Consider the following 24,418-nt stretch of genomic DNA (forward strand, 5'->3'; position numbering starts at 1 on the left):
GCAGATGTGAGGGATTGGTTGAGAGCTGATGTCAAGGTGAGTCTCCACTTAACCTCCTTGTGCTATCTTAGTCCCCCTCTTTGCTTTTTATGAGACTTTGCCCCTTTCTAATACAGTAATTGAGTATGTCAGATATATCTGTGGCCTGGAGAATTTGCTCTGTGACGTCCCTCTTCTGAAGCCCAGGCTCCCTATGCTTGCTGTTCTGTCCTGGAGGGATTCTTGCTTGAAGTTAACTGGCTACTGCAGTTGTGGACGTGCCTTTCACCTTCTTTCCTATTCACCTTCTGAGGTCACTTTTCCACATCAGTCTCCCTTTACAGCACTTCTGTGGCTTCTTCCCAAAGCTTTTGCTGTGTGCTCACCCACCCTGTCCAACAGAGTGCTTTTTCATCATTGTTATCCTCATGAGCATTTCAAAATGGTCGTGTTAATGAACTGTGCAGGGAGCTGAGGGGCTGGCAGCAAATTGCTGTCGTGTTTTAGGGCTGTCTCAGTGGTGTACAAGAGCACGGTTTCTTTATCGAATGAACCCATGGTGTTCTCCAGTGGATGCCTTTTACTCCGGCTTTTGCCTTGCTCACCTCTTAATCTCTTTCATCCTGGCAACGGAGGGCTGCAGGAGCAGCTCTCAGGGTGTTCTTGCATGCTGTATTGTTTGAGCAGTGGAGATGCTCTTGTAATTTGCGGGGGGCAGACAAACAGGCTGCAGACTGCTGTGATTGCCCAGGAAATGTTCTGCCAGCTCCACCCTTTCTTCCTGATGCACAGCACTGCCCACTGATCCAACACTGGGCTGAGGTGGAGAGAGGAGCAGAGACGTGGGTGAGTCATCTCGTGAAGCCTTCCGACAGATGCAACTCCCTGCCTCTGCCTACCTTGCTTGCTTTTCTAGCACTGCTGCCTTCTGCCCCATCTCTTCGGTACCTTTGCGTTGCTTTCTCTTCAGAGCATCTCATCAGTCTTCCATTCTTTCCTTCAAGGATTTCTGGTTGCCAGCAAGGAGGGTAAATTGGCAAGCAGAGTTGCTCCTGGACTTGTTGCAGCAGAAAGCATTGCACAAAATCAACAGTGCTGATAGAAAACAAAGGGTGGGTTCTGTGATATAGAGTGTAGGGAGGAAGAGTGAAAAGATAATCAGCTACGAAGCTGTAGAAAGCTTCTGTCTGTTGATCTTGTTGCATCATAATGAATTTACCACTGATTTTAGTATGGAAAAGGTGTAGCTGACTATTCCTCTTTCCTTCCACGGGAGGAAGAGCTCTATGGTAATAATTTTTGACTGAGTCTGAAAGAAGAAAGCTGTATTAAGAGGCCTTCAGCAAGTCCATTTTGGCTTTGGCTGCTCCCTCCGACTCTTCCATCTCTGTAAGGAATGATGTGTGGTTTCTTTTTGCAATGTAAGTGTTTCAGGGGGACGCAACTTCATGGTGGAAACTATCTAATTAAAATTATTAGGAGCTGTGTTTATTTATAACATGTATGAATAATTATTACTCAGAAAGTCTGAGTGTTATTTTCTTGGGAAGTCCCTCATTAGAAACTCTGCATCATCGAGGATGAGCGGTACTGTTACTTAACTGGTTTCGGTTCACAGCTGGGCGAGGAGCAGAGGGAAAGCTGTAGAGGCAAATGTAACACGCTGTGAATAAGAAAACAGATCTTCCAGCATCTCAAATATATGCTGTAATTATTTTGCCTTGTAGTCTGGAGCTTAAGCTCAGCTAGTGCTTAGCATTTAGGGCAGTGGAATGCTGAGTGTATGAAGATGCTGCTGGGAGGGAGGCAGGAGCAAGCTGGGGGCCTGTGTGTGTGTGTGTGTGTGTGTGTGTGTGTGTGTTGTTTTTAATGCCAGTGTTGCTGGAGCACCCTGAGCCTGCCACGCACTTTATACCAGACTTTGTACTCTCAGTGAAGCTATGCTTGGTTTATACATCCAAATAGTTGGCCTCTTTCCATTTTCTTTAGAACAGGGACCATTGTTTGTGCTTGGACAACAGTGGCTGTGTTTTCTAATTCAGAAAGTGCCTTTATCATTATTTCTGTTTTGCAAATGTGGAAACAAGCAGCAAAAGGGAGCACTAACCCTCAGGTAATATGAAATGGCAGCAATCAGGAACTGAGCCCTTGTCCTTTCCAAGTCCTGTTGTTATTTCATCTATTAATAGAGTCACCAAGCAAAACTCTCCTGTGAGCCTCTGTAAATGAGGGTGCTATTACAAAATGTTGCAGAACATAAACAACCCTTCCCCTGCACCGACAAAGCTTACTTGATCCTGCAGTGCAATACCATTACCAGTAAGCAGGTCCTTAGGCTTACCAGCAGTGACCAGCTTTGGTGGGTAGGAAAAGCTGAGCTGGAGTGATGGGGCTGGGGAGCCAGAGCAAGCAGCACAAACATAGATCAGGCTGCTGCTTATTCATGGCGACACTGGGGAAGGATCTTCCTGTACTACCTCTCTATGGAAGGTTCTGAGAAGTGCTTTCCTATGTGGTCTTTTGCCCACAGTGGATAGGAAAGTAAGGTGTTCTGACCTCTCTCCCCCTTTATCCTCTGTCAGCCTGTTTTTATGGCCACAGTACAAACCAGCCATAACATGTGCTTGTAGCTGGCCTCTCTCTGATTTATTTGTGCTATACACACTAAGAATTGCTTGCTCCTGTAGCTAGTGGTGGGATCACTAGCATTCAGCATGAAGACATGAGTGCTCTTAAAGCCTTGCCGTGCCTCTGTAATAGAAAGGGAAGGTATTCAGATGTAGTAACTTCATTTAACCATGTTTCCATCATACAATTAAGGAAAACTTGTCAGCTGGATTGTAAGTGAGGGCTTGATGGATTTAGGATTATTTTTTTCCATAAATGATCCATTATTTCCTGCCCTCCCTTCCCCCCCCCCCAATAGAAATCAAATTTAAGCAACGTTGGTTTTGCATCTAAGATCTGAACTTCTGCAAAATATATTGAGAAGGCCTTAATTAATGTTTTTATGGCTAAATTATTAGTTCCTAATGAGAGTTCAGTTGTTTCATAAGAGCACCTTCTTCTTAGCTTATACAGCCAATGGCAGGTGAAAACTCTTGGCATTGTTCATACTGGTCCATCTGTCGATGTACTTTGGAACAGCTGCCTGCTTAACAGTATTTTAGATTTGGTCTACCTTTAAGCAAGCATTTTCTGATAGTGTTCTTTTAGTTATATGAGCAAGCAGATGCCAGAGGTGGTAGACCTGCAGTACGACTATGCTGAGCTCATGATGGAAAAATAATGTTCGTTATCCTTTCCTTTTCCGTGCCCTGTTTCTGTTTTCTGTGAGAAACAGCAAAATGAAAAGGGCTATTTTGGAGCTCGGATGGTAGTACCTGTGGGCCATAGGAAGAATTTGCCCACTGGAGGCTTCCTTTTGCCTCAGACCCCTCCCCAGAGTGCTTCTGTTGATCTAAGAAGCAGTCTCTGGGATTGCTCATATCCTGTGATTATCGGGGCTGTGAGAACATTGCTCTGTGTTATTGCAAGAATATAACTTCTGATGGTTCAGGTGAGTGGACTTATTCATCAGCTGCTCTTAGGAAGTGCTTTGTAGATGTGTCCCATGGCCATCTGACCTGATTTCTTATGTATTTGGGGAAAGTGAAGGAGATGTGTTGAACACTGTTGAGATTGAACAAGGGCTGTTTGCTTTGAGGCGCTGAGTTTTGACTGCAGACTCTTGAAGCAGTTCTAGGTGTGGATGCTCATGTTCGTTCCACGTTGCCTGCAGCCTGCCATCCTCAGCTTGGGGCAGAGAAACACAGAGCTGGGAGAGCAGAAGGGAAGGAGAGAGGAGGGTGGGCTTGTTTTTTCCTGATAAGACTAAGAAATAAGACACATGGTTTGCATGGGGTTCATTTCTTCACCGGTTTGTGGTCTATCTAAGATGAAACCAGCTTCAGCAGCATGCCACTTCTGTGTTGCTATGAAGTACTGAGCAGACACGCTCTGAGTTTGACCTTGTCTGCCTGAGGACATGTTGCTCTGGGTTGGATCATCCCCCTGTGAGCACCAGAACTGTGCTGCAGCCCTGCCCCAGGATGAGCTGCTGCTGGAAGGCTCCCATGAGCCTGGGAGCAGCTGTCCTTGGGGAGCAAGCTCTGCTGTCTTCAGCAAGGAGTTCTGTTTGGTTTCTGCATGAAATTGGAACCCTCAGTATTGTCACAGTGAATGCACTTTTAGCTTGAAGTGTGTGTAGTTTGCAAGAAGGATGCTGAGAGTTGTGCTTGGTATGGCAGTGCATGCTGAGCAGAGATCAAGCAGCTAAATGTCAGTCGTCCATTCTTAAGCTTCCAAAATTTAGACTTTATTTGTAGTCTCAGTCCTAAGTCTGATTGACTTTGTCTTTATTTTTTAAATCATCACTAATATTGGCATTCTAGCCAGCAGCAGTGCATTGAAATCAAAGGCAAGTACCAGGACAGGACAGTGGTACCTCCCTCAGTCACTGATGTGCTAAACAGTAACCAGAGAGATGAGAATGTTGTTCTCAGGAGTTTGAGAAGACTTGCTGTCAAGATCTGTGGACCGGGTGGCTTGAATGACATGGCCAGATGGATGCTGGGCTCAAGTGCCCCTGGCTGCTGGCAGGGTGACTGCATAGCTGAGCACTTGGTCACCTTGTAGGTGAAGGCTTTTTTTTTTTTTTTTCTTCTCGTTTTCTAAATGAGGCTTGCTGAATTATTCTAAGTGTATGAGGTATTGCTTGGTTTTTGTCTCATGGGAACAGTAGTTAAAAAACGCTTAACAACAGGATTTCTCAGTATATACTTTGGTCTGTGCTGACCTGGAATTGCTTACTGAGTCAGTGGTGCACCAAGGCTGGCCTCTGAAATAGACTGTCTGATGCACCCTCTGCTCCGGTCCCTGCTGTGTGTTTGTTTCCCTTAATGTGCTGCAAGGAGCACAGACATAGCTGGAGTCAGGGACAGAAATAACCATGACATTACATTAGACTTGGGCACCGTTCTGACTGGTGGGCTTTGATAACTTTGACATCTAATATTTTTAAGCAGACTTCAGTGTTTGAATTCAGAGAGCTGTAGCCTCTCTTCACCCAGCTTTTAGCTCTGGGGCTCTTGGTTCTGTCTGTATCCTCCTCTAAGGTCCCATTACAGAAAGGCTGTGCTTTTCCATGTTCATGCAAAAGTGGTGGCTGTGCGTGATGTCTTAGCTACCAACTGCACGTGCGCTTCTTGCAGAGAAAGGTCACAATTGCACAGATTTTGCACTTGATTCTAACTGCTGCCTTACTAAAGCAATTTTGCAGCTCTTCTACCTCCCTTCCTGCATTGAAACTCCTAAATTTAGTAACATTACAGCCGGAGGATTAGAATGGTGCTGTGAATTTGTCACAACTCATTTCATTGGTATTGTGCAGATGCAGGCTGTTAGATGGCTGTTCCCACTCTCTGCTTGCATTTAGGGAGCTGCCAGGAGCTTGCTGGCAGCATTGGATGACCAGTGCTGCTCTGGATCCACATTGCTGCTGTGCCACCCACTGCACACCGGAGGCTGGATTTGTGTTTGCAGTATCGCTAGCTGCAGCCTTTCTATTTTAAGCATCCCTGGCATGCTGTAGCCTTTCCAGAACATGACGTGTACTCTTAGGGAAAATGAAAGATGCATCCACCAGAAAGTAGCAACCTTGCAGAAGTTTGGATGTACATCAAGTTTCTTTGAGGTATACCCTAAGAGAACTGACTGCTGGTTATGAATTATGACTGCTGGAAGATTTATAGTGCTTATAGAAAGGCAAGAGGAGATTCTGATTGATTCTGCTTAGCAGTTCCGATGTATGTATATTGGTGAAGTACTTCTGTTTTCAGTGCTCTGTAGCTATTAACTTAAAGCCTTGGATGCAGTGCATTGATGATGTAGAGTAGCATTTGGTAAATGAGATTCTCTGCCATGCTCTTGGAACCTATAATTTTTTCTTAAACTTGTTAAGGGATAATGAAACTGATCTTCAGCAGTGGCACTGATGTGGAGTATCAGCATGCTAAAGGACTTGCGTGTTGTTTGAGCAGGAAAAATGCTGAAGGCTGACTCACCAGACATTCATTTTGGGTTGGGGGTGGTGAGGGAGGGGTCCCAGCAGTCTGTCGTGTTCTGATGCTCAGCTCTGGCCTGTCAGTGTTGGAAGGAGGCAGGCAGTGGGAACTGCTGTCTGCATGTGCTGTTCTCCACCACGTCCTGGTGGTTGTCAGCAGTACTAGAAGTTGAGATCACATCTCCATTTAATTTCATTGAAAGTGTTTGGATAGCAGGAACCTTTGACCTCTGGATGTCTGAAAGCTACACTAGTTCAACAGGCAAACTTATGTATGAGTGGCAATGAAAATATGATAGCAAAGACCCTGTGAGTAGATGGCCTGTGTGCAGTATGGTTAGTGATAAACTCCTGGGTCACCTATGGGCCATCAGGGAGTCTTGTTGCAGCTGTGAATGTTTGTGTGTATCTCCCTAGGGGTGATGTAACAGCTGTGCTACATTGTTTTTCATCCCTTATGCCATGGGTGAAACTTTTGTAACTTGTGTTAATAAAATGTTTCCATGCTTCTAAGTAGGTGATCTGTTACTTAAGAGACAAAGGCTAAGCTTCGGTGCCAAGCGTAGACTCTTACAGCATCGTAGGTAGGCTGCTGGGTCAGTTCTGTGCACAGGAAAATGTTGTTCTTATCAGAAGGAGTGGCGAGGCACGGGCTGCCCAGGGAAGTGGGCTCACCATGGGAGTCATGTGGAGAGGTGGCTCTGAGGGATGTGACCAGTGGGTGGGTTGGTGTTGGCTGTGGGGATCGCAATGGTCTTTCCCAGCCCTAATGATCCTGTGATCTTCTGCTCTTGGGCACGTTCCCAGCGCAGAGCCCTGGCTGTGGCAGTGTGTGAGCAGTGAGCTCACACAGCAGGGCCGTGCGGCGGTTGTTCCCCAGCTTGCAGAGGGCCTGGCAGCTTGCAGGCTGCGCTGCTGCACCCGAGCGTGGATGTACAAGGTTTCAGAGCACCTCACTCGTACTGATACGTGCAAAAAGAGTTTGGTTTCCTATTAAAAAAAATTAATTGCCGTGCAACTTTCCACATTCTCAGTTTTGTCACTGAATATTTTCCAGGACCCATTTTTTTTTTTTTCCGGTAATGATTTTGGTTGGAAAAGCTATCGTCTGTTTTCCTTTGCAGCTCAGTGAGAAGTACTGTGAGGAAAAACTCATTTACATTTTTAGAACTTGCGGCTGATTAAGTTTTCGGTAACAAAGATTTTTTGTCTAAGTGCTCACAAAATATGTGTGCGCACTTCAGCTGTGTTTGAGTGCACAGAGATTAAGGCAGCTATAAATAGCATCTTCTGTGACCCTGCTGGAATTTTTGCTAAGCTTGGAAGCACTGAAGTGTGTGTTTTGTCAGATTCAAATCGTGAACCCTAGAGAAGAGCTAATGAGTTCTTATTCTTCGGCCCTAATCTCTAACCTGAGCGCTCTGGATGTGAACAGTCTGAAACTGCAGCCCCAGCTCCTGCTGCCTTATTTGCTCTGCTTTGCTTGCTTTGCTCATTGGGTCATTTTCTGCCCCAGTTGATGTGTTTATGAAAATAATTAATTTCAACCCATATTAGCAAACCCATGCCACCTGTTCAGCGGGAAACAGTTCACAAAACCTACTTTATTTCCTGTTGCACAAGCTTTTCCTCTTGGATGCCTTGTAAACCATCCGAGTGAAATGAATGGCTTTCTCCTGTTGTTTGCTTAATGAAGAGGTGCAGCTGGGAATGAATGGTACCTGATGAGCCAAAGCTGGGCTTTAGCAGCATTCTGGTTCTGGTGAAGCATTTCTGTGCTTGTCATACCCACAGGTTGGCTGAGGACATTGGCTCGGTTCTGCTGCTTGCATTCAGCAGCACGGGCAGCAAGCGCACAGAGAGAAAGCCCTGGGAGCATTACTTGTAGAAAATGGGTGAAGGGACATAGAGACCCTCACCTAAAGGTCATGCTGTTACTGCGGGGCTGTTGGGTATGGCTTTGTATCTCTGGTCTGGCAGCTGTCCAGTGTTTGTGGGTGAGTTAATCATTTCTGGTGGGGCAAAGCCAGCCAGCGTTGCTCCCTGCGTGGCCCCGGGTGTGGTGGCCGTGCCCTCCTCTTGCCTCCTTGCATTGCATTGGGTTTGCATGAATCTGTTCATACTCATGTTTGTTGGCTCTTCTTCTTTTTTTAGAAACAAATCTTACCCACAGCAGCTCTGTATCCACAGTGAATGATGGAGACATCAGTGCTCGTTAATGATTCACTTGCACGTTCCTGGATTGCAGTTGCTCAGCAGCTTGTGTTGCTGTTATCTGCAGGTGTAGTTCTGAGAGCCATGCTTAGCCCAGATTGCCATGGATCCAGTAGGATTATTGCAGTGAAGGGCTGTCTGGGCTCTGCCTCTGTGATGGGTAACTTGAAGTATGTCTCTGCAGAGCTGCTCCTAGGGATCTCTGCAGGCTTGGGGAAGTTGTTTGCCTCTGAAACTTGCAACTTAAACGATAGCTTAAGTCATGTTGATGCTATTTGAAGACTGCTTTTAACAGCTGAAAGCAGACAAGCAGACTTCAGTTCTGAAGTAACTCAGTTGCTGAAACCCAGGCCTGAAAGCGATGTGTGGGGTGACTGAGTATAGCCCTTTGTCCTGGACATGGCCGTCATATCCTCTCTAGATTGGTGGAGTTATGCAGGCAAGGCTTGCCTAACAATTGAACTTCCTATTTTGTAACAAGCATTGTTGTAAGCTCTTTCATGGTGACACTGTTCAAATAAACTTTGAAAAAAAAGAAAGAAAGAAAAGGGCTCTAACAAGAACAAGAGGATGCTTTTGCTGCCTCTGCCTTAGTTGCTTCCTGTTTCAAAAAAAAAAAAAAAAAAAATCATTCACCGTGTGATGCTCAGTGACAGCCAACCCAATGGTAGAAAATAATCTATTGGGGGGGGGGGGAAGGGCGAGAGGCTTCAGGATGCTTTTCACAGCATGGAAATGCTCAGGCCTAATTTCAGAGCAGCTTCCCAGCAGCACAAAGCCAGGTGCAGAGCGGCCCTAGAGCTGCAGCTGCTGTAGCCAGGGAGAAGATCCTGTGGTGGAGGGCTGCAGGAAAAAAGGCTTGGCAGACTTTCTGATAACAGAAGTGATTTGCAAGGCGGTTACTTTTACTGTAGCCAGTTTTGTTGTAGGGAGAAAACGTTTGCAGAAGAGAAGGGTTTTCAGTGTCACTTGTCCTCCTGAGTTCGTTCATCCCTAGCACTGGGGCTTCTCACAAGAAGCATGAAAATCTCTTTAGATGCTTTTTATGAGGAAAAAAAACCAAAAACCATCAACCTGAAACTCCCTATATATAATGACATTTTATAAGCACAAAAGCTGATTATTTTCTTCCTTATTTATTTTGCTCTTTAGGTGAATATGAGATTGCTTCACACTGTGTTCATGTGCAGGGTTTGAAAGCTCCATGCTAAGCTTGGAGAAACCTATGGGAAACCTTTGGCCCTGCACGTTTTCTACGAGCATTTAAACTCCTTTTTGTTTTAGTTTAGTGATAAAAGGAACAAAGCTATTATTAGTGACCACGGGCATGGAAGTTTGCTATAGCAGCAGCACTTACTCATCTGTTTTCATTTGCAGAAGTCTTGTAGTGAGGGCAGGCAGAGGTAGCAGTGGGGCGGTGGGGTGAGTGCTAGCAGTGGGAGCACAGCTGGGTCTGGGAGCTTACTGGCACCTCTCTGCACAGCCCTTTGGTTTGGTGGCCATCAGCATCACATCTGCCCCTCGCCAGCCCCTGCTGTGCTGGATTGTAGAGTAAAAGGATGAGCTCTTCAGGTAAGTTCTCGGTCATTTGTTTTTTCTGAGCTTCTGTGTTGTACAGCAAGGTGCTGCTCCTGGCTTCAGTATGCCACTGGGCTTACATCTGAGCTCATGTGGTTGGCTTGCAGTGTAGACAGAGCTGGAGTCCTCTTGGTTTGTGTGATTTCTATCTCTGTACTCTCATCAGAAAAGAAAAAAAAAAGAAAATTATCTGACATAAAAGCACCAAAACCAACAAAAACCAGACCTTGATAAATGTTTCCTTGCTCCTTGCTTTGTTTCCTCTCCGCAGAAGCCTAGCAAGCATGCACATGGCCTTTTTATGTGCTTTAATGTTCAGCCATTTGGTTCCATGGTTCACACTGTTGTGTGTGCTGTGAGCTGCAGGGCTGATGCTGCCCATGCTGGGGATTCACCTTGCCTTAAGACTGGTGCTTCAGGTGCTCCAGTGCAGTTTTCTCAGGTGTACTGAGAGCAGGTGAGTTGGATGCTGAAAACACAGAATTAAGAATGAAATAAGCCTACTGATTCCCTCAGTTTTGGAACAACGTCCCCAGTTACTTGGTTATGATGTGCTGAAGTCAGCTCGAGTTCTGCATTGTAATTAAATGCTTGGTGAAAGTTTGCTGCTTAATAAACATATTTAAATCAGCCTCTTTGTTTCCCCAGTCCTTCACCAGTTAAGAATCTGGTCTTGCAACCTGACTTTAAATCCTCAAGTTACCAGGACAAATACCTTGAGAAATGTATCTTGAAAAAGGGGCAGAAACTTTTCCAAGCAACTCTTGAAAATCGGTATTTGCTCAGATGTCTGTGTGATGAAGATGCTGAATTCCCAAAACGCCCCTTAAATGAACCTAAACAGAAAGCAGGGGTGGAAGATGAAAACTCCTATTTGTGCGTTGAGGTCTGTTGGAATGGCTGAGCAATGGTGTAGGAAGTTCCAAGTGTTTTTCTTGTGTCCGAGATGATATTGTCAGTGGTTTTAGATAGCAGATAAGCAAGGGGGAATAACAGCTGTTTTATCACGCTGCTTACAGACACTTGAAATTTAGCGTGATAGCTGAATAAAAGGTTTTATCTGTATTTATGGTTGTTAGCTGCCACGTAGGGGTGTAGATTAAGTAATTTAAGTAACTTTTGCTTTATTTTTATTAAAATTGTAGATGTCTTTTTCCTGCCTTTTTTTTCTACAAAATATTTATTCACAAAACATGCCTTCTCTCTTGCCTGCACGGAATAATATTTTGCTCCCAGGTGCCAAGATTTCTGGGAGTAGACTGATAGAATGGGAAGAATGTTACATTTGGTGGTGTATTTGCAGAGTGTTTAGCAGGGCTTTGTGATTTTTTTTTTCAGGAGGATTTTCTTAATCTGCTCAGTTTTTTTTTCTTTTCATTCTTCCTTTTTTCTTTTACGCGAAAGATTTTGAGATCACAACAACTTCCTCATCTTCTTCCCGTGCATCTGAAGGTCCCCAACTCCCTTTGAAACAGTTACAGTCACCCCCTGTAGTCGGAATGGGGAAAATATCTGACGTAGGCATTCTAAATGGCTTTTGCCTTGTTTGGATGCTTTAAGTTCTAATAGGCTTCGCTGCTGAATGAAAATTATGTGGATGAACCTTAGCCTAGAATGCGTCACAGTTATCTGCCAAACCTTTTGTTTTGGGTGGGGGGAAGGGGGTTGTTTTGTTTTCTTGTGGTGATGGAAAACGTTATTGCAGAAAAGCTCTTGGGTACTGTTTCATGAAGGGTAGTACTCCAGCAGTTTATGAAATGATGGCACCGTTGAACAGTGCCATGAGAATATGATAAATTGGTTAGAAATCTTGTGTTTTGAAGCAGCTGCAGCTGAACTGAGAACGTACAGGCCCACTGAACTGAAAGCATTATAGGCCTGTGTCAAACCAAAGTGACTTGTTAGGGCTTCTGGAGCAGAATTGCTGTGCCCCTCAGGTGGGAAGTGTTCCTACTGCCTGCAGTCTGGCACTTACATGGGCAGGGAAAGAGCTTTCCAGCCCCTCACGCTGTGATCATCTGCATTTATTGCCGTTTCATCCTTTTGTTGCCCTTTGTCCTAGCATTATATTGAGGTTTTCCTTAAATAAGGAAGGATCTAATTTATTTGATGTAATAGCTGTAGCATGGTTTTATTGATTGTAAGATACCTGTAATCAGTCTTGAATGCCTCCCTTGCAGGTGCTTGATAATGCTTCATTGTAATGGTTCTGCAGAAGTGTGTGGTGAAAGCTGACTTTTGCCTTGGGCTTTTTTGCTCTCGTTTAAGGGGAATTTTTGACTCTCAGCCTGGAAAGATTTAATGTGCTGGCTCTTTAGTAGTGCTAAACCTGTTTGCTTTGAAAACTTGCATCTAAACATTTGTATGTTAAAGACTAGTTTTAAGCAACTTGTATATAGGCATAATAAGAACATAAAGCAAATAAAACGCATTTATTTCAGTTTAACACTGTGTGTTTGTAGGTCCTGTCAGCTTGAATTAATGTCAGTGTTCTAGGATAGTGCTTGCTCTACCAGACAAGAGGATGTTACTCAGGTTGTGTAGTGGCATTTTGTATACTTCTGAAAGGAGGAAAAAAAAAAACACCAAAATCCAAGAATAATTCAGATTATATTGAAAGAGCATTGGAAGCTGATGTTTGTTCCCAGACTAGAAACAACATGGCCAGTGAAGCTGTTCATTCTGTTCTGACATTCACTTAAAATCTTGACTGCAAACCTGGTATGTCAAACAGAATGGAGATGTTAAAGATTTGGGGTTTTGTGCTGATGTGGAATAGCAAATGAAGGGGTGTGGTAAGACTCTTGAAGGTGAGATGACTTTTAGTTCTCCTTGCAAAGCTAACTTCCTAGGAAGGAATTGAGAGCTTTCTCCCTCTATCAGAAGCTGTAAGTCAACACGTTTATGATGTGCATACAACTTTTAAAAAAACATTTGACTGATTTTTAGCTCTCCAGCTGGCTGTTAGAGGTGCTCCTGGCCTGGCTGATGTGTGCAAACCGGGGGAAGCCTAAGGGAGAACAAAGTGTGGTTGGAGTGCTTTTGTTTTTATGCTGTTCCTCTGGAAAAAAAAAAAAAGAAGCAGATCTCTGCCAAAAACGGGTGACCTATGTGAATGTTTGGTTTAGAGAAAGCTTTCTGGAGCTGACTTGGCAGGCCAGTTAAACTGGGTGGTGTGGTGGGGTTGACAGAAAGAAAATAGGGACTGAGACAGCTAGCTCCAATGTTAATGAAATCAGATTCTGATTTGCATCACCTGCTCCCACACTTTTCTAACTCTAGCTTCCTTTGTGCACTCTGATGTCAGTGCCTTGTACCTCTTGCTGGGGTTTTTTCTTTTGTATTTAAGAAATACTGACTTGGAGAAATCTTTGCATGACAAAAAATGACCATTATTTGTATTCCGTTTTCAGACCTCTTTTTACTGTTTGTGCTTGAAGTTGGTCTTCCTCTTTGACTTAGTCACTTTAAATGTGTGGCTGCACCAAATTATGGCAGCGCTGACCAACCCCCCACGTGTTGTTTGGGGCAGAAATTGGGCAAAAAGCATAACAGCCAGCCTTAGGAAGTGCAGTCAGCTGAACTACAGGCACTTGTTTGCAAAGCAGTGATGTAGGCACTCAAGTTGTTTCTACATGAGCCAAAACGGAGCGGTTGCATTTTTTTAAGACATTTTTTTATTTAGTGCTGCAGTTCCCCCACTCCTGAACTCTGGCTCACTTGGCTGGGTCAGTGCATGGGAGAATGTGGGCAGTCCCCAAGCTGATGGCAAGAGTGAAGAGGATGGTTCCAAGAAATTGCAGCACGAGGACTGCTGATGCTTACTTTCCAGCCTGTCCAGCATGCCAAGTGAAAAGAGTAGTATTTAATTAATGTCTGAAACTTGCTGCCAGCTCTAGAAGAACATCTTTATGTTGGTGCCACCTGCTAAGAAGCCTGCTCACCTTCCAGAAGTACAGCGTTTGGCTGTGCTGATGTATGTACAGGCTACAGTTTAATACAGTGCTAAATTCCAGCACTTCTTCTGTGTAAGTGTGCTTTGTCCTGTGTCTATCCCGTTGTGGCCTGTGGCCGGAGGGCATCTTCTACGGCCTGTGGTTGGTTACTGGCTGCTTCGTTCTGCAGTAAGACTCTTGAGGCAACGCATGTTGTTCCTTCAATAGTCCTCCAGCTGAAGACTGATTCAGGACTGGACTTCTCAGAATATAACTGGTTCTAATTTAATCTTACTCATAGCTGGTTCATATCACTTGGGGTAATGCCAAGGTTGTTCTTTTCTGGGTGTTTGTTTCTCTGCAGTATTTATAGACAGCAACACTCATTCCTGTCAACCTCCCTGTTTTGTAAGATTAAAATGCCAAACTTTTCTTTAGCTTCCCACTATAAAGTGGGCTCTGTTCCTCTCGTTTCTTGTTCTTGAGCAGAGTGCCTGGGCATGAGCCTTTTTGCCCATGAAGCCTTACACAGGTGTCATGTACCAACAACGCCAATGTTTTGCTCTTCTTTCGTGTGACCTTGCCTGATGCAGCCTACAACTCTGTTTTTCATTCCAGTGTTGCAGTGCTGGACATTTATGATATTAGGAATAATTCATTCACCTGGCCTTTTTTCTGTCCTATTGAGTTTAAAATTCCTCATTGAAATACTGATGGTGCAACACAACCTGGAGTGCTTTGGAAAACCTGAACAGAGTTGTAGCAGCCCACCAGAAGTCAGGCTAGTTTTCTCATACTGCTGTTTCCTAATAAAATGCATAGTGGGGTTTGCAAAGGATTAACTGTTGCTCTTGAACAAATGTTCCAGATATCAAAGATGTAAGTTAAGGGGAGTTTTACTGTGATTGGTGTTGTTTCCTGAAAGTGTCAGTGGGTCCAAGGCTGGAGCCTTAGCAGTGGTGTTAGATGCAGATGGCTGAGGTTACTAGTGAAGAGATGGAAGAGCTTATGTTGAAAGAAAATAAGTGGGAATAAAAAGGAAGATCCGGGAAAGCTAGCAAGCAATTCAGGTGTGTAATCTGGTAAGGAGTTAAAATACTGCTCCTTTATTTGGGGAGAGAAAACAGCAAGGTCACTCCAATGTTCTGGTGAGAACTCAAGGTAGTGGCCAGGGAAGGGGCTGGTGGGAGCTGCAGCATTTGTCAAAATGTTTTATTCTCTGTAAAATGAATAAACGTTCAAACCAGGGAGGGGAGAGCAGAAGCAGGGAGGGTGCAGTTAGAGCCTATGTGCTCAACTTGATGCCATGGTGCTCCTGGGGCAGTTATGTGTGCTTTGTTTACTTGGGGTGATGAGAGTGCTTCACCCTTTACCTCTTTACCCTTTTTATCCATGCTGCATAAGACTGCAAATAATGCAGTGCAAGCTGACAGGCTGGGGGGAAACAGGGGACAAAGCTCCATCTAGTGTATAAAATGAGACATCTGAGAGCTAACAGGAGAAGAAATCCTGCAGAAGATGGCTTTCCATACTCCTGTTCTGTGGTTTTTGGAAGTCTGTGAAATAGGATTGCAAGCACCTTAACTGTGCAAGTGTTAACTGAGTATCTTTGGTGTTCTACAAGCAGATATGACTTTTGCATGAGTGTGTTTATATACCCTGGCACACAGGGAGGTTCATATTGGATTTAGTAGCATTTTAAGTTGTCTATAACATCATTTCTCAAATATGTTCCTTCTATTAAGGTTAGGAGTTGTGAGTCTAGACTATACGTCTGCCAAGAGAAGGAAGGCAAAGAGATGCAGGAGTATAACAATATATATAGATATATATATTATATATTATTATATATATATATATATATATTATATATTATTATATATATTATATATATATATAACAATATATAAAGATAATACTACTTAAGGAAAAATATCTTCCTGACTTATGCAATCTTAAGTCTACAGCAAATGGTAGATAAAATGTGTTGTCCATTTATACTTGCATTACTGTCTGCTCTTAAAGACAAAACAAGAACAAGAAATCATCTTGTTTGTTCTAGAGGTTGCTAAAAATAGGCATGTTTTTTTCCCCCTGAGTACTTGGAAATCCAATTGTAATTCCTGAATGGGACTCTGCAGCAGCCTTTAAAAGGATGGGATAGATATCCTCACAGAAACCAAATCCAAATGTACTCCTCCATAATCACAGAATGGCCAGGATTGGAAGAGACCTTAAGGATCATGAATCTCCAACCCCCCCGCCACAAATATCCTCCTTGTGTTAGATGCAGATTTGGCAACTAACCATCAGTCATCTACTGATGTATAGTTAAATTGAGCAAATAGATAATGGCCAAAACAGGCTACTGTGATCTAATCCAGATTTTCTACTGTAGATAGTGATGGAAACATTTTTTTTCTTAATTTCCCATGATGTTCCGTCCTTATTCAAAATCATGTTTCCTGTCCTGGTAAAGAGTTGCCAAAGACCGATTGGCCAAATGTGTCATTATGGCAGTGGTGGCTCTTTGAGATCTGTGGGAAATTCTGAACCCTTCAGGAACCTGTGTGTTTTCTGCCCCACTGTGAATATCCCATTGACTGCAGGGCTCAGGCAACTCTGGAACTGTCCATAATCTCCAGGTGACTTTATTGCAGGTTTGTAAAACTGGCTGACTTATGTAATGTTCTGTAGTCCTCTGTTGCAGCCTAATATAAGAGAAGGTGAGGATTGCTGCGCAGTGTTGGTGTGTTCTCCCACAGGTACTTTGCCAAGGTCATAAGCAGTAAATACACCAGATTAAGCAAAACCCTCATGCAAGAATTCATTATTAACTATAGTCTTTGCAGGATTTATTAGTTATAAACTAAGTGCCTGCCTTTAATATTCTTTGTCCTAGTAAGTAAGGCAGATGTGGACTTCATGTCCAGTGAAGCATATTCTGGCACTTACCCCTGCTTGCATGATTCAGGAGTTTGCAGTAGCTGCACAACAAATATAGCTGTATCTTTGAATAGAACTAGCCATTCAAGTACTGTGCTTCTGGCAGTGCAGAAGGAATTAAGAAGGTCTAAGAAAAAGCTTGTAAATAATTTTGACTTGGCAGCTTTTTTTCAAGAGGAATTCAGTAGCTGCAGTGTGTTTGGAAAAGTGAGAAGTGGTGTTCGTGCAGCAGGCCTGTGAGCACCTTATACAGGTGTCATGTCTTAGTTGTCGAAGGACTGCAAAACTCAGCGCCTGCTGAATGCTTTTAATATAATCTTCTTGTAGGACTGCAGCTGTATTAATTTCCAATAATGTATTTGGTTGCACAGAGTTGTTTCTGAGGATCTTTTCTGATGTCTCTCTTTAGGTGCAATGTAAGTTGCTTGCAGAACAGAAGGAAAATACCAAAATAAAATTAAGGCAGTGCAACAGCAGGCTGTATTTATCAAGTTCTCAAGAATACTCCTGAATAGACTGGGGGGGATCTTTTCCTATATATATTGGCACTTTCTAAAATCAGGAGGTATAAACATTGCTTACACGTTACTTTGAATGAGACTTCATTTTTAATTGATTATTTCTTATTTCTGTTATTTGCATGCCACATGAAGTATAAGAAATCATCTTCTTTCCCTCTCCTTGGTGTTATTCATGAACAGTTTCTGACTAGAAACAAGGTGCAGAATTTTTTTTGAAGAAGTTTGGGGAATTGGCTGAGCATTCCTGCAGATGCCCATTCCCCAGTAGTCTAGACGTTCACAAAAGTCTTTAGTATTGATTTAAAGGCTGTGGTTCATCTAGATGCCATGAACTTAAAATAGAGCTGTGGCTGTTAGACAGCAGATGAAGAGGTCCTCTAGTCCATACTTCCACTGCCTTTCCCCAGCCATCCTGTGCCAGCTGCAGAGCAAAACCCGAGGTGAGACTGACATGACCTACAGCATGCACTTGAGGGCTGTAAGCACACAGAAAGGATACCCATTTTGGGAAATCCCTGAGCTGAGAGTGGTTGGAGCTCCTTGTTTAAGGAGGCCTCCTAACATTCTTGACTTGTTCCTATCCTGTTTCTGGTTGCTTATCTAATGGGGTGCTCTGCTAGACAGACTTGGAACCAGTCCTTAGCAGGGAAGAAGAGGTACTGTGGAGCAGTGGATATCATGCTGAATGTGGTTCTAATGAGGATGCTGCTGGATCCCCTGATAGTATTGCAGCTTTAACTGATATCCTGATGGCTCCTGCTTTCTACAGGAGCCTTGATTTGAGATCACCTCACATCAGGGATTTTGCTGATTGCATTAAATAACCTGCACAGAGGAGTTGAAGGCCATCTCTTCAATAGTGTTTGCAGTTTTGCACTGCTTCCAGTGAATGAGTATGGCAGAATATGCTTCACATCTGCCTTACCTGGCCTCAATTAGCATTTGTAAACATCACTACTACTTTTTTACGTGGAAAAAGCTAGAGCTTTTTCCACCTTGCTGTCTGCACTGTGAATACCCAAGGCAGCAGGAGTGGTACATCTGTCCTGCTATTGCAAATTGCAATTGCAGTGTAAATATCCAAATGATAAGTGAAGCAAATGTTGCTGAATGAAGGCCTTTTTTTCCCCTCAGTAGTTCAGCCTGTACAGTAAAGTAATCCTCTTTGTCCCAGTAATTCTTCCACAAATAGCCAAAAAATGTAGAACTATAAGTAATTCTTAAAGACTGCAAAACTAAGTTTGTTTACAACAAGTGGACGCTGAGGAATTGTTTTCTGCAGTCTTTTTAGAATGAAGTTGCTAAACGCACTCCCTGATCAGATCCTGTAATGACCAGCTAGCCCTGCGGCTACAGATTGAAGTGGAAGTTTGCTTAATATCTATCCAAGGTGATTTTAATGCTAGAGTTCTCAGTGATGTTAGGGTTTTTTTCTCTTGCATTTCATATTTGCAGTAATGAACGAGTCATACATGCTGATAACAGACCTGTCACAAGCAATGAAAATTCACCTTGTGGTTTTCATTTTGAGTGTTGGGGGTTTTTGATCATTTAAGGCAAATCTTCCATAAACACTTTCTCTTTTGCTTCTTAAGATCCTGTTTGCTCGGCATACCAGAAGGAGGACGTCATCTGTGCGAGATGAGATTTTAGGCTGCCCTCTGCATTCTTTGGAAAGAATTAACTAGTGCATTGGCAAACAGTCAGTAAGAAGAAAATCAGGGATGAGCCAAAAGATGTTCAGATTGGGAACGATTGAGTTCCTGCAGACCTTGGAAAGCCTGCTGGGTTCTCAGCTTGAAGAGTTTCTGAGCAGGTGAACAAGGTGTACAAACTGTGAGCACAACGTGTCTGAGCTTTGTTTGCTGTGGGTCTTTTGTATAAGCCTGTGGGCCGACTGTGAGGTTTATACGTCGTTGTCTAAATTTAGATGCAATGAGAAAAGAATGTGAAGTCTGATTTTGGGTCTGTGTAGTTAAAAAGTATCAAAAAGTGTGGTGATATACTTCATCTTCCCTATTGGCGACAGTGTTATCTTCTCTATTTACCCAGATAAAAGCAAGCAAATTCTGCATTGCAAAATCAAGAACTACAAAGGTTATTAATGGAGTGTTATCTCCTGGCTTTTTATTTTATCGCTTTTTGGTTGTTGAAGCTATCTGTTTTTTTGTTGTAGAATGTCTTGCGAATGTGTGCAGAGTTCTTTAGAGAGGTAATACAGATAAAGGCAAGCAGTGTCCGAAATAGCTCAAAAAGTCTTTTGCAAGGTGACTATTCACTCTGTCAAGCAAAAGGTAAATCTGCCTTCTGCTTTTTTTCTTTCCCTTTACTATCTTTCCTGTTTGTGATGAACTTCAAAAGTTTGAGAAAGAGAACCAAACACAGCCTTGTAGCGATAGGACAAGGACGGATCGGTTTTAAACTAAAAAAGGGGAGATTTAGATTGGAAACTTTTCACTGGGAGGATGGTGAGGTGCTGCACAGGCTGCTCAAGGTAACTGTGGATGCCCCATCTCTGGAGACATGCAGGGCCAGGCTGTATGGGGCCCTGGGTACACTGAGCTGCTGCCTGATATAGGGGTTGGTCAACCCTGCCTGCAGCAGGAGGTTGGAACTTCAGGGTCTCTGAGGTCCCTTCCAAACCAAGGTGCATCTTCACTGAAGAGAAGTTTGGATGTGCAGGATATCTCCCCCAGAAAGCAGGTTGTCATGTACCCATCTCTTCCCTTTTGATGATAAAGATCCTGAGAAAACCGTGCTCTTGTCCACCCAGCCCTCTGATGGTGTTGTTGCCCTAATCATGCTCCTTTTAATTAATGAATGGGCTGAGTGCTTTAGCACCAGTGCATATCTCCTGCTCCCAGGGATGGGTGTGAGGGCAGGGCAGGCCCCAGCTCTGTGGTATGGTCCCACAGCACCGCTGGGCTTTTCCTTCGGCTTCCCACAGCCCTCGTTGGAACACATCTGTTCCTTGCCTTGGGCGTGTTGGCAGTTTGTGCAATACCCAACTCAGAGTGCCTGGGCTGCCTGGAGCCTGCTGGGGCCATCTGAAGCATCTCCTCAGTAGATGCTTGGTTGCACAGGCTTGCCTGCACTGATCCCAGGGGTTGGTATTACCAGGGCCTCGCTTCTGTCTGGTTCCCCACTCTGGTGGGGATCAAGTTTCTAAGCTGTATATATACCAGAAGCTGTATATATACCAAAAGCTGTGTCCCCAAGTAAATGGGCATTCGAGCAGATCAACTTGTGGCATTTTATTAAGTCAACACTCATGTGAAAGCCACCTCCAGAGCTTAATAATTATTTACTGAGTGGTGCTGGGTCATGAGTGAGGTTTTCATTAAGTTCAGAAAGCATTATGCTCAGCAGCATGTGAAAGTGTGCTTTAAAGACAGGAAAAAAAATGGAAAACTACTAAGTGGTGTGCAGCTACTTAAAAAGGTGGAGGGTTAAATTATCTTTACGTTAATAAATGAAGGAACACTCGGAACGACAGACAAGTGCACCTTCTAAACTTAATATGTGTGTAACTCAGCCTTGAGCTCCTGGTCATGGACCTGCATGGAGGGCAGTTGAGGGCTTCACTTCAGACTGACTGCTTGGGGCAGTGGGCATGTGATGGTGGGCCAGGCCAGGGTTGGAAAGCTGGAGGGAGAGAAAAATGTTGGTGTTGATGATGGAGCAAAACCAAGCAGCGTGTCTCTTCACACAACTAACCTTCAAATGCAGAAGCCCTTAATAGAGAGGGTTGAAACACAGTTGTTGCTTTACTATAAAGGCTGATAAAGGCCTCTGTGCTGCTTATGTAATTGTCAGGCTTTCTGCTCTGCCCTTGACAGACAACAAAGGACATTAAAGGGTGCCAACTTTTTTTTTTTTCACATTGATACGTTAATTCAGTGCCAACCAATTGGCTTTCTGAATGAATTGTCACTGTAACAATCAATTATTAAATTTTAGGAGTGGAGCATGAAGCGGTGCAGGGAAAATGCTGTGGTACTTTTCCTGTAAGTAAAGTCCATTGTGATGGCTGAAGATGGAAGAGAAGAGACTTTTCTTTTGTATTAATCTGCTCCCCTTTACGTTAACTTTGATCTTGTTCTCATATGGTATCCTTCTGTTTTCTGTTACCTGTGTGGCAAACAGTGATGCTGACTGACAGGTTAGGTTAGGTGCTGCTAACATATACACTACTGGCAATTGTGTCCTGAGGTGTTTACTGCTAGAGGGACTGCAAATGGTATCTGTATAGATAAACCTAGTTTTGAGAGAAATGATAGCACTCGTTGAACAGGAGTGTTGGAAGGGGAGTTGTGTTAGTTGCTTCTGACAGTGCCTTCTGTAGGTCAGGCCAGATGTTTGAATTGTGTTGTTGAGCTTTTATCTGCTTGCTGGAAGGATCAGCCTAGCCTTGAACTGATGTCAGATACTTCAGTGTGGATGCCTTGCTTTTCTTTGTAAATAGTGATGAATGGAGTAAGGATAAAGGCGTGAAATACAGGTATTTAAATCACATGCTGTTTCTGCTCTGATCTCTGGGAGATGGTGCAGCTCCATGGGTTTCTGGAGGTGCTACATCTTCTGCTTTTCTCAGCTGATCTAAAGATGAGAAATCATTACAAAAATGTCAGATCTGGATGTATTTCATTGTGCCTTCAGAACGTCCTTTACTGAATATCACCTTCTCTGACACGTGGGTCAGCTGTGCACACGCTTAGCTGAAACATTTCAGGTATTTATTTGTCAGGTCCTGTCTGGAGCAAAATATCCCAGGCTGTTGCTAGAATACAAGAGAATGATGGGAAAACAGGTGATTGGAATTTATTTTTTTTTAATAAAAAATAATTTGGAAAAGATTTGTTTGACTAGTTGGCATATGTTTTTAACTGTTGTAATGTTTTATTCCAACTTAAGGGCCTTAGACAAAACTCCAGTTCCGGATTTCTTAACAAGTTCATGGATAGTGCAAAATATTGTGTGTAAACCAGTAGAGTAATGCATGTAAACTAGAGATCCTGTTATTGAATTTATAAGGATCTGAAAACAAAACTGCCTAACAAGAGACTAGTTTGGTGTTTTGTCCATGGGAACAGAAATGAAGTATTCAGTACCCATCTGGAAAGATGAATGATGCTTTAAAATACATGGTCTCTTTAATCACTTCAGTTGATAGCAGTGAAATTAAACTTGATTTTAATCTGACTGGTTGCTTTTTATTATGCAACAACTATTTGCATTATAATGTATGCATCCAGTAACTAACATTTCCCAGGCATCTATGCAAAGGATATGTAATTTAGATTTATTTGTTAAAATGTTATCACTTAATGATTAATTGAATTGGCGTATGACATTCATAACTATTAACTCTGCCTGTATTACACTGTGCTTATTAGACTGCTAATAGATAACTGGTTTAATCATACGTCAATTAAAAGGATGAGTCGGTTTCATTTATTGCAATTAAAGGATATCTGTAGACTGTGTTTGCAGGAAGTATCTCAATCACATCGAGTATCAGTTGCCTGTGTGGGTTCTGTTACTGGCTGTGTAATGCCCAGCTGAGTCAGTCCATGTATGTGAGCTCCAAAGCCACGTGTCTGGGTTCTGCATCGTGCTGCGCTGTATCTCTCCGTGCTCAGTACTGAGGGAAGATCTGCTCGTGTGGCAAAGCTTAAAGGTCAAGTAGCTTTCAAAGTATGATTTTTTTCGGTATGCTTTTGACTAAGCCTTTGACACCAGTATTGAATTTTGGTTTATGGCTTTTTTTTGTTGCTGTTGTTAGAAAACTGATTTTTCTGACAAAGCTTTTCCTCTTTGCTTTCCAAAGAATACGTGGTGAAGAAACCCTGACTGCCTTCCATTCAGTCGATGCATCATGCTGCTGAGAGGAGTGGATGGAGTGGGGGATGAAGGCTGAGTTTTGAGTGGGATGGGCTTAGAGAATGAAATACTGGGGGAAATTTCAAACGCTTCTGTTCCCACATTTCTCCGTGCTGCTCTTGCTGAATTGCAGCAAGTAGAAGGAAAGCTGTGTCAGCTTAGTGTCTAGAGGGGGCCCTGCATAGACTAGAAACTTCCTCAGGTGATAAATAATGGCAAATCTGAACAGCAGGAGCTGCTTTGTTTGTCCACTTTCCTCATGAACTGGGCATTCTGTCTGGCAGGCAGTGCCTGATAGCAGCACAGGGCACTTCATGTCTGGAACAACTCGGTTGGTGTCTGTGCCATGTAACATCACTGTGCACACACAACACAGCGATGTGCCTGCTGAGCTCACTAATGCTGTTAAGCTGCATTGCTTTCTGGCTTCTGCTTTGCAATAAGGATGAACAGGATATTCCGTAATCTCACAAGCTTGTTTTCTCCCTCAGCTGGCCCCAAAATCTGGTGGTTTGGATGGAAGATCAGACTCTTCTTCCTCTGGCCAGTGTCTGCTCTTATTGTGATGGTTGTTAAAGAGTACACTGCTCGTTCTTGCGTTACCTGGTTAATTACACCTACGCTATTCTTTTTTTCCAGTGAATAATTAGAATGTTGAGCAGAATTGCAGTAGAGCCTGGAAAAGTGTTTGTCTTTTGGGGAAGAATTTGGCAAAACAATATCTTCTGGGATTTTTTTCTCTTTTCTTTTTAAAGACAGTAGTTAGACTTTTCTTTTTAATCAATGATTCAGGGGTGCACTACCTGCAGGAAGTTGTAGGGATGGCTGTAGAGCCATGTGACATGAGTACAGTAATCGTCTGAGGGAGGTCCTCACAGGGACTATTGGAAATGCAGTAGAAATCCCTTGTGTTCCCTAAAATTTTAGATACAAGAAGTAGCTGCTGAGGTGGTTTTATTACTCTGGGCTTTGTTAGGCAGAGAAGCAGTTCAGAACAAGAGAAGCTGGGAGGAACTGTTGGGTTATCAACTTTGCAGCATTAGGTGTCTGTAAAAAATGCCAATAGTACCCTAATGAGAAGTGTGCTTAAACTGACACAAAGTTTTTATTTAATGTGAGGAATGAGTCCTTCCTTAAAAGCAGCATTTCAGCACTTGTTTTGTGCTTATCTGTAACAGTGGACCATTAAAGTGAGGTGTGCGAGCAGAACCATTGGGAGTGCAGGGAAGAAATGTTGGCACTTCAGTTATACATGTATG

At 43.3% G+C, this 24,418-nt stretch overlaps 1 protein-coding gene across 5 annotated transcripts in view; it reads left to right on the forward strand.

Moving 5' to 3' along the window:
• MITF (melanocyte inducing transcription factor) overlaps positions 1 to 24,418 on the forward strand; it is an 85,058-nt gene that overhangs the window by 23,684 nt on the left and 36,956 nt on the right. The window contains exon 1 of one of the 5 annotated variants that reach the window (XM_042880820.1): positions 21,264 to 21,283. The exons of the other annotated variants lie outside the window; for them this stretch is intronic. The gene's annotated coding sequence lies outside the window, so the exon portion shown is untranslated. Of the gene's footprint in view, positions 1 to 21,263; positions 21,284 to 24,418 lie in introns of those variants that run through there. 5 annotated transcript variants of the gene reach the window in all.

Source organism: Lagopus leucura, unplaced genomic scaffold (assembly GCF_019238085.1).
Source record: "Lagopus leucura isolate 7727_CA_CO unplaced genomic scaffold, USGS_WTPT01 Super-Scaffold_100028, whole genome shotgun sequence".
In the NCBI taxonomy this organism is placed as follows: domain Eukaryota; kingdom Metazoa; phylum Chordata; class Aves; order Galliformes; family Phasianidae; genus Lagopus; species Lagopus leucura.